General features: G+C 40.1%; 1 protein-coding gene and 1 long non-coding RNA gene across 2 annotated transcripts in view; one reads left to right on the top strand and one right to left on the bottom strand.

Moving 5' to 3' along the window:
• The window catches only part of EGFR (epidermal growth factor receptor), a 319504-nt gene that overhangs the window by 136627 nt on the left and 172244 nt on the right, over positions 1–10633 (top strand). The gene's annotated exons all lie outside the window — the stretch shown is intronic.
• LOC109291888 overlaps positions 10200–10633 on the bottom strand; it is a 5612-nt gene continuing 5178 nt past the window's right edge. The window contains exon 2 of the long non-coding RNA XR_002095974.1: positions 10200–10631. This is a non-coding gene — a long non-coding RNA (uncharacterized LOC109291888). The remainder of the gene's footprint in view (positions 10632–10633) is intronic.

The raw sequence follows: 10633 nt of genomic DNA, 5'->3' as shown, positions 1-10633 counted from the left end.
TGCTGGTTGCCCCTGAGCATGCCGTTCCCTGCTGGCCCCTCCTGGATGCGTGTCAGAATAATTTTCTCGAACAGCTTGCCCAGGATCGAGGTAAGGCTGACTGGCCTGTAGTTCCCCGGGTCCTCTTTTCTCCCCTTTTTGTAGATGGGAACCACGTTGGTCCTCTTCCAGTCCTCCGGCACCTCTCCAGAGCACCACGAGTGTTCATAAAGCTTATTCATTCCATTGTTAAATATTACCCTCTCCTTTCTCAGGCACATGTATGTCCCCTGGACAATTTTTTCTTCTTTTTCTTTATGTGCATGCAGCATCAGCTTACAAAGCTGAGCAAGCCAAGAACATGAGCACAGCAGAACGTAAAAAAGAAAAAGGTATTCCACCTTCTCCCACACACCCCCACAACCTGCCCAATGCTGTCTTTGGCAGGAGTGCTCCATTTACACTACTGCTGGATGGCAGGATTTGAATTTCCTGGTATTCAGTGACCTACTTACAGAAAAGGAGTAGCTTATAGTTTAATTCATTCTAAAGAGGGTTTTTCTTAATACCCATAATAACACGTTATGTGAACTTATGACTGCTACAATGTAATTTGTATAACAGCAGTTGCTTATATCTAAAGTACATCAAACTCATCTACACACATGATGTTCCTGCACAACTCTAGCGGTACGTCCTAAGAGCTAGAATGTGGGTGCCCAGAAACAGCACTTGCTGCAAACAGGTGCATGAGCTGATGGATAGACATAGCCACATCTACGTTCATTTAGTTTTTGAACTGCATTAATTGCAGCAGCTGCCTGACAAATGCAGGAAAGCCCTTCTTCCTACTAGTGTCCTTTTGTTATTGGGATACTTCTGTAAAAGAGCATTGTCAGTTGCTGCGCTTGCCCTTAACACGCCCTTTTCTTTGACTAGTATGGTATGTACGGTGATGCCTATACTTGCCATAGAGAATAGCTAGGGAGCATGGTGCTAAAGTTCAGGAAAGGCAAATTCCATGCTTTTTAAAGAATATATGGAATGGCATGTTTATGATGGAGGTTATGTAGTAGAAACTCCATGGATCTGCTTTGGCATGTTTTATTTTTACTTCTCAATGTTGTTTTATGGGAGATGCTCTTTATTTTAGGCCCCTTACCTTTTGCCTCACCAGATGTTATCCTGCACTGTTGCCAATATCACTTTCAGAAGTGTTAATTCCAGAAAGCAATTGTAGGCAATGCCATTATGATAAGTACATGTCCTCCATTATTAATACTGTGTCCCTTCTTTTGGAACTTCCTCTAGTAATTTAGTTTACGTAGGGACCTGGGCAAGTTCAAAGAGCTGTTTGTAGTACAGATGTCTTGAGCATCACTTTTTGTTTTGTTTTGGCATCTTTTGTTTGCTTTATAATTTTTTTTTTAAACACGAAATAGCTTTGTGTTCGACCTGCATTGTGACTGGGAAGGGAGTGGGGGAGGGAAGTGAACTAATAATGAAGACTATGTGCATATTTTCCTTGCCTGTATTATTTGACATTATTCATTCCTCTGGTATGAAAGAATGTTGTTTAGACTGTACCATAGTTTTATTCTTTCCAGTTTGCTTAGACTTTTATAGTATTTTATGTATTGCTGCTTATGCATGTAGAATGTCCCCCACATTGCTACTATTTATCCTTTTAATTATTTTTTCAGAGGCAAAGGTTAGACAGAGAAACCTTTTCCCCAAACTCAAATTAAAATCTCTTAATGTATTGGTGTTTATGGCTGCTTTCCAAATCCTTACTGAGATTTGATAGCGAGAGCCTCAGCTGGTGTAAATCAGCATGATTCCACTGACATCAATTTACACTAGATGAAAACTGAGATCTGAAGCTTAGATTGCAGTTTTCATGTTTGTCTTTGTTTTGTTCCCCTTTTGCAAGCTTTTTCACTCTGCTGAGGTGTCAGATATAAAGCAAACTCCCAAATAACGATAATAATATAAACAATGGAAGCAGAGAAAATATGAACACAGACCTATTGCACATTGCAGGTAACAAGGCTTTTTCTAAACATGAACTGGCCCCCTGACATTTTCTTATTTGAGAAGCGAGCGACATTGCAACATTGGGAAACCTAGAAACAAATAGCAGCAAGCTTGTGTTTGTCCTCCTGATCACATATGGGTAGCAGATTAAGTTTTTTTGTCAGTAAGGGTCCTTCTAGATGTTCAGGTAAAGGCACGGTATGATCCAATGTGTGATCCACACAGTCATGCCTCCTGCTGTGCCATACGTAGGTGGATGTCAGGAGGCATCGTTGTGCGAGCCAGCAGCTGCCACAGCTGACAGTCCTGTAGCTGACGGGACTTGGAGCCATGGCAATGCCTGATGGCTGCTGGGACGCAACTTGGAGTCCCATCAGCTGACAGGGCTCCCAGCCACAGGGAGAGACCCTGCTACATGTGCAAATTAAACCTGGATAGCAAATAGTCATAAAGTTATTGCACATTTTCCAGCTGTAACTTTATAGGTGGTTGGACCTTTTTCTGGCGTGACAGATGGGCTACATGTGCAAAGTAAATAAATTCATTGTGCAGTTAACCAGTTAATCATGTAATACATGTAATATGTAGAGTTGTTCTAGTTTTGTTCTGAAACACTGAAAATAATTGCTTTTTTAATGTAGGTCTCAATGCATTAGCTGTTCTTTCCTTCCCAGGAAATGAATATTGAGGGTGTAAAACACCTGCCAGGAATGTATGCAGGAGCTTCCACAAGTCGGTGCTGGTATCAAGTGGGATTTTGTTTCTGGAATTGATACAATTCCAGAAGTTTAGAGCCATATGGAAATCTTTTATTGAAAGTCTTCCATGGAAAATTTGATTCATTTGCAACTGAACTTTAATGTTTGGCTAACAACATCCCTTTATGCTGCTTGCTAGGCTCGTACAGTATGTAATAAATGAGTGCTTTGTCTGTGCTATGGAATGTTAGGATAAAATTATATGTAACATTATCATGACCACAGTGCTCCCCTACCTTCCAGAAATTCTACCACCTGGGTTAATTCGAACTCGTTTCCCAGTTTGCTTCTCTTTCTTCTTTCCCCTGGTCCCACTTCCCAATTCATGCAGAACTTCCAGCTTGAACAGGAAAGACTACTGTAGTGTAGACATGCTGGGTTTACAATCCAGAGGTCAACAGATCAAAACCATCATCATCTAGATATTTTAGTCACACCAGTCTAATTAATAAGGAAGTTAACTGCGGCAAAGGTGATAAATATTTTAGGTTAAATAAATTCGCAAACAAGAATTGTGAAACTGTTGTGAATTTGCCACGTTTTTTTTAAAAGCAAAGGAGAGCTGAGTTATACCAAAGACTTTTGTATCGTAAGACAGTCGAGCCCATTTAAAGCAGAATTAGGGACTTGAATATCATGATGATGGGTGACCTTAAACTTATGCATAGTCTGCGGGCAGGTGTAATGCCAGATTTTTCTTTCTTCTTTAAGTTGTGCATTTGTTTCAAGCAAATATAAATTAAAAACGCTGAAAAAATGCGTTTTGAATGGATTCAGCTGTAATACTAGTGACACTAACGCATCTCTCTCTCTCTCTCTTTTTTTAATATTCTAATTTTTTTAGTATGAAGTGTAACCCTACTGCTTCAAAGTGTTTGGTCAGCCTTTGCCTTTGTGGTCTTGATGTCTTTGTTTACTTCCATTTATGGTTCTGAGTGGTTCTTTTTTCTGTCAATGCAAGCCACAATACTGAAATAATATTTGCTATGCTCCATCTTTTGAGCTGATGAAGAGCAGGAGACTAGTTGCAGAAACCCTCTTTCATGTTATGTAGCTTTTCGCCCTCTTTTTATGGACTAGGCAGAAAATCTTTTTATGTTAATAGCTTATAATGCATAAAACTAATGGAAGAAAATCACAGTGACATCATGTAAGCTTTGATAGAGTTGGCACCACTGTGCTGCTAAGCACCCGTGCTACAATAGGCCTAGTGCTTGCGTTCACTTTTTAGAGTAGACTGTTTACTTGAATACTGTGATTTTATTTTTTGCACTTCCACTCTAGTGTTCTTCCTGTGGCATGTGAAGAAGCCTCGGAGAACTCCAGGAATTTTGTCATCTGAGTATGAGCTCTCCTAAAAAAAAACAACAAAAAACCTAGTCTCCAGTTCCCACACTTACAAAAATTGGTTTTCTGAAAATAGTCTTAAAGAAATGTGTACAGTACTTCACTAGGTATTAGCTAGCATGATCCCTTGAGTACATGCCTTTTGTACACTGTATAGAATAAGCACTGTCTCTAGTTTGACGCATTTAAATGTGTAGTGGCTAGTTATTTGTTAACCTTCATACAGGATAGGGCAAAGATCCTGCTTAACTTTTTCAAAATGCCTAAGTGACATTGAGTTTTAGATGGCTTTCAAATATGTAAGCCTACTTTACCTGGCCCAATCCCTGGAAACCTGCAGCTTTGGTAATACCTTAAGAGGATGGAAGAAGAGGACCTGTTGCTGGATAGCTTGACGCCTACTATCTCCAAGTTTGCTGGACACTTGGGTTCTAGGGCTCACTCATCTTGATGTCAGCTTAAAACCACATTTTTACTTCCCAGTGAAAAAGTTTGGTCCTAATTACTGGGTTATGGGCTAAGCTTGGAAATGGGAGATGTGGTTAAAATCTCTCATGTCTCTCATTTTCCTGATTAAATATCCCAACCATTAGACTATCAGGAATAGATGGATGGGTCCTCTGCTTCTCCCACCTCTTTTTCCTCCTCTTCCTTCCCCAAAAGAACCAGACCTTGATGTGATAAAAGCATGTAAGCCCTGTATCAAATACCTGAGGAGCCAGGAGTAGAAATTCACACCTATTACTAGGACTAGCATTTCCCATTGGCAACCTTCAAGAGAATCCCAGGTCAGTTTTCACATGATCTTGAGGAGTATATGGCTACCCTCCACACAGCAGAAAAGGATCATTCTCCCGAAGTGAGAGACTATTTGGGGTGGGGGGCAAGGGAGTGGTCACATAGACTTAAATATCTGATAGAATGGGATTTGGTGCAACTCATCAGAGTCATATTGGCATAAAAGTAGAGCAACATGCTCTTAAAAATGGGACAGCTACTAGTCCTCAAGTACAAAATGTGATACCTATGAGGATTTAGTATGTGATAGCGTGAAAGCTTCCTGGGATGGATGTGATGGAACAAGTTTAAATTGGAAAATGTTTTATTTAGACCTAGGTTTTGCTTGTGACTTTTAACTTGCTCCTTTTTACTGAATAGAGTAATTGATTGACTGCTTTGGAAGTAGTTTTGAGGAGGTTGATCATAATTCGATGACATACCGAACATGAACAGATGCCTGGTGTGTAAGTAATGAATGTATGTATCATCTCTGGTTGGATTAACACAAGCATATGTGTGCGTGACTATTTTTAGTATCTTCTGAATATACATGGGTTGTCTCAACATGGAGCAAAGGTGATAAATATTTTAGGTTAAATAAATTAGCAAACAAGAATTGTGAAACTGTTGTGAATTTGCCATGTTTTTTTTAAAGCCACTTTCTGCTGAAAAAGGAAAACCAGATGCACATATGAGGGACTTAAGTAGGCGTGCACCAGGATATCAGTTGGCTATCAGATTGGCCCTGATAAAAGGAGAAATGATGTTATTGGCTATTTTTGGTTGTCATAGGAAATCATTATGGCTGCATGCCTGGAACACCCTGGTGAGTGCAGTTCAATCTCTGTGTCCTGCTGCTGGTCCGAGCCTGCAGCAAGCTACAGGTCCAGCGAGCAGCGGGAGGGAGAGGGGGTGCCAGGGAATGGTCACAGGGAGCCATGGCCAGCAATAAAGGGACTGTCAGTAGCTGCTGCAGAGACGTTGGGTTGCACACAGGCAGGGTAAGGTGCTACACCAGGGATGTTCTGCTCTGCTTGGGCGCCTTTGCAAAAGCAACTTGTCGCTGGTGTCCATGAGAGCTTGGCTGCACGGGGCCCACCAGTGCTGAGGCAGCAGTGTGCTTTGGGGCTCCAAATGTGCCGGGTGCCACTGTCCGTACAAGGGATGGCAGCACGGGACTGTGCTTCTCCAACCTCTTTTTCCGCCTCTTCCTTCCCCAAAAGAACAGGATGTCGAGGTGATAAAAGCACGTAAGCCCCAAATGAAATAACCTGAGGAGCCAGGAACAGCAATTCACCCCTATTACTAGGACTAACATTTCCCATTGGTTGCCTTCATTGAGCTGGGATTCTCTTGCGCCCAGGATGGCAGCATGGGCTGCGCGGGGAATGGGACTGTGGGTAGGAGCTGTGAGCGAGGGGGACGTTGTGCATGGGAATAAGGCAGTCACCACTTTCCTTGTCAAGGGTCGGAGTAGGCAGGAGGCAGCTCCTGGTCTGTGGGATGCCCAATGCAATGTTTTGAGTTGCTTTGTGGAGCTTGAAATAAGAACAGATTTATGTCAGTAGTTTAAAATGCCTTGCACTGTTACTAAGTATTGATTATCAGATCAGCATCAGTCAATGTGGTTAGTTAATCATAGGCTATTGGTATTGGCCAAGAAATACTTTTATCAGTGCACCCCTAGACTTAAGTGGCATTTGCTTCCCTGTTCTATCCAAACTTCATTAAGCTTTTCCCTGGGATAATAATTGCATTTTGTTTCAGTGGCTTTTTGTTCTGAGCTTGTACATTGCCGAGCACCATAGTCCAGACATATGACTATCCACATAATAACAATATGAACAATTATTCATTTACCCCTGAATAACATCACTGGTTTATTCAGTTCCTACCCCCACTAAAAATAAACCAGATAAAACATAGAGTTTAACCATTCTTTCCTCTGAATGTTGATAGATTTTTTTTCTAAATGGCTTCTCTGAGAAGAACTTAAAAGTGTACAAGCATTTTTAAAATAAGAAATGTTTCTGAAGAGATGGACAGGGCGTTTTGAAAAAGAATGACAAAAAAGCATGTTCAAGATAAATTTTAAAGGGGATAGAGAGTGGGAATATCCACATTTTTTAGTGCCTGAAGAGAAGTGATCTGTATTTAAAAGCTTATCTAAGTCTATCCCACCTAATAAAAGATATCACACATGAAGATCCTTGCCTTTATGCTATAAATATTTTCCCCCATCCATAAATTCCTACTGAGGTGTACATTAGGTTTTTGCCCCAAATGGCTATTATCTTCTTAGACTCGACTGAAGATTATAGACGACACTTTTTTTTTAAATGGGAGGCGATGGTTATTCCTTTAGAAATGGCCCATCATTTACTTAGATTTCAGTTTGCGTTGAGTAGCACATACATGGTGATCATCACTCTCTTGTTATGGGAAGTGTAATACTGAATTAGTGGTTAGGCCCTAAATTACTTAAGGTGAGCCGTCTCTAAATAAAATGCATTCATCTTAAAGGATAGATATGAGGAACAGTTTACACCTTCTGGAGTGAACGTTGTAAATTGGCACGCTCAAATCCAACTTCTGGTGTCTAGTAAATTAATGTTGTTATACTGCTGTGGACACGCATGAGGACACATGAGCTTCCCATACCTGTTCATATGCTGCTGCATGTATAATAGTTGGTGCTGACACCATTTTTTTCCCTGGTTCTGTGCTGTGTCCTGTGTAACTTGAACACTCACCAACCATGTTGAATTACCATTGAATTCCTGGTATGCAAGCAGAAAGTTCCAAGCAAAATGCAACTGCATTGTAGGTAGTGCCTGCTAATTTTGTTACATGTGTTGATGGAGTGTGGGAAAACAGATGGAACAAGCTTTACCAAATGCATTTTGAAAAGCATGTAAGCATGTAGAAACAAGTGACAGGGCCGCTATTAATACTTGAAAGGCTCTATAGCCATAGTTAAATATAATACCTTTTGAAAAATAAATGCCACCTTTTTCATAACACAGTTAATAATTGCAGCGCATTCAAACATTTTTGATTTGATCCAGCTACCTCATAATGTTATTCTGCTTTGCTAAGGAAACCTGGGGGAATGATGCACTTGCCCACACAAGTTCTGTTTTGTTTTCTTGTTTCCTGAAGTGTTCTTGTTTCCACTGTCCCTAAATCTTTTAGTGTATTTGCAGTGTATATTTTGTATCACTGGTACTTTTGTGCTCGGTTCACCTGCAGTGCGTGACTTTTTTTTGCCTTAGCATGCGTAAAACCAAGGTGAAATTAGATTTTTTTTTTTTTTTTTTTAATTGTGGTTCCATTTAAAAAAAAGAGTATCAGTAGACTTATCTCAAGTTGAGGTTGAAAGGGTTTTTAGGCTACCAGAAGCTAGAAGCATCACTTAGATGGCCCTTGCAACTATAAAAGAGTGAAGGAAGGTTTGTTCAGCTGCACTAGCAGCCCTTGCTAATAAAATATTAAAAATACTTCCCAGCTGATGACCCAGAAGTGCTTTACAAATATTGAGGAATCTTAGCTCACTTTTGCTGTAGCCAAGTCTTTACCTGTCTTATACAGAAGACAATGCTGAGAGACAGATATTAATAGATTTACCCAAGGTCACACTAGAAGTGGATGATGCAGCCAGGAATAGAACCTAGCATTCGTGACTTGCCTTGGACCTTACCCATGAAGTTTTTCTTTCTCCTAAGACTGCCTGTGAAGTGATGTGGAAATCTGAAGCAGAGTATTTTCAGCAGTAGGAATAGGGGGATGTCAGATTCTGTGCCCAGCGGTTATTTAAAGAGGCTGTATGAACCTACATGCAAAAACAGAGCCTCGTCATTTGGGTTGGTGTCAGGAGCTTACTTACAGAGAAGACCAGAGTTGATAGGGTTGGTTGAAGGACTGGGGTTGACTGTTAAAGCTGGGTTGAAAATGTTTTGTGCACGTTTAATTGTTTAGAAATTTTGAATAGAGAGGTTGTTTTAGACTTGTAATGATGTGGATAACAGTTTGGGGGATAACAAGTAGGGCACATAAAGGGCCAAGGTGCATAAAGAAAAATAAATATATAATCTTAATCTTTAACATCTCCATCATCCTCTAGATTTGTAGGCAAGCGAGGCACAGAGAAGCTAGCAGGTCAGTTTGGATAGAGATCTGAGTTCAGTTCTACTTGGAAACTAAATCTTATGTCCTGACTTCCCCTGCAGAAACGGTCACTAACAAACATCCTTGACCATCACTAACACAGATTTCTTGATGCAAAAACAATAAGGATGTAACATTGCATGTGTAATCATGCTAGCAAACAATTGGACATAACAATCTTTTCATGAGCCATTATATTCCAGGGAAATGTTAATAGTAGTTCAGATGTTTCCAAAGGTCACACACCAAAGAACTCCGTCTTTCCAAACTAAAGGAGAATAATAACATATCATGGAATTTGGGCTAAAGATGGGTATTCCCTCTTCCCTTCCCTGCTCACAGTTCTGTAATAACAGCTGTCAATCAGGAAGAAATAACTTGAACCAACAGCATTGACTGTTCATTCTTTTGAAAAGTTAAATGAGTGCCAGGGGTTCATATGCCACAGACAAATATTTCATTTCAGTTGGATGTGTGGGTGTACAGCATGCCTTAAGTTTTGGCTCTACATCATTTTATAAAAGTATATTTTTAATACTGTTATTTTTTTGTGCAAGGGGATGTGCAGTTGTGATCACAAAGGAGCAACCCGAGTCTTTCAAGCTGCTTTACAGCCTCAACTTCTAGCACTAGAGAATGAAAGTAAATAACTGGTAGCAACAGTCTAAAGCACTTTACATTCTGTGCTTTCAAAAGTTTTTATAGCATTTCACTACAATCATAGTGAATGGCAACAGGTGCCTCAATGCACAAGATAGACAAGGACTTTTGCAGCCAAAATCACGTCCTTCAAAACATAATTTAAGATTTGGCAGTGGGAGAATATTCCATAAGTCTATTTCAGCTTTGCATACCTGTCACTCGTTACATATATTTCTTGTTTCTCCACTGTGGTTTAGTAATCTATCACTTGCTGGGACCAGATATATGGGTCACCAGTTTTGTATGCCAGACTTCTGCAGGTGGAGTGGTGTTTATCTTGCAAAATAGAATACATAGCTGATGCTTTACTGGGGACGAGTGAGGACTGGAGGGGGATGAATGTCACGCAGAAAAGAAAAATGAGTCTGAAAGAACTAGAAACCAGAGTAAGACATTAGGAAATTTGTTTTGGCCAAGTTCTGGGATGAGTTAGATTAATCAAGCATGATGAGCCACTTTATTTTCATTTAAATAAGCATATAGACTGATGCATTCAACAGCCAAAAGAACTTTGATTATACAAATTCTAACTGTTCCTCTTAAAATCCATTTAACTCCAGTAGTTGAGAGGCAGTTTTTTTAAATCCCTCTTTTAGATTTATTTAGAGTCAAGGTTGGACAATGAACCCCCACCCTACCCAGGAGAAGTTTCCAAAACTCTGGAAGGAAGACATTTGATTGGGTGATCTAATAAGTCTCACCCTTGCTTGGTCAAGAATCCCTGTTTAGGACAGAAAATCAGGAAGTTACAAGGGTTTCTGTGCACAAGACCTACTTCTCCAGGTTCTTCTTGCTTGGTTATGAGACTTCCCTTTTCCATTGGAAAGTTTCTTTCTGGAATGTCTTTCTTCTCCATAAAACCT

The sequence above is a fragment of the Gavialis gangeticus genome, unplaced genomic scaffold, assembly GCF_001723915.1.
Source record: "Gavialis gangeticus isolate Ggan-Ray unplaced genomic scaffold, GavGan_comp1, whole genome shotgun sequence".
Taxonomy (NCBI): Eukaryota; Metazoa; Chordata; order Crocodylia; family Gavialidae; genus Gavialis; species Gavialis gangeticus.
The sequence above is the reverse complement of the archived record's forward strand: the minus strand, read 5'-3'. Positions and strand labels throughout refer to the sequence as shown.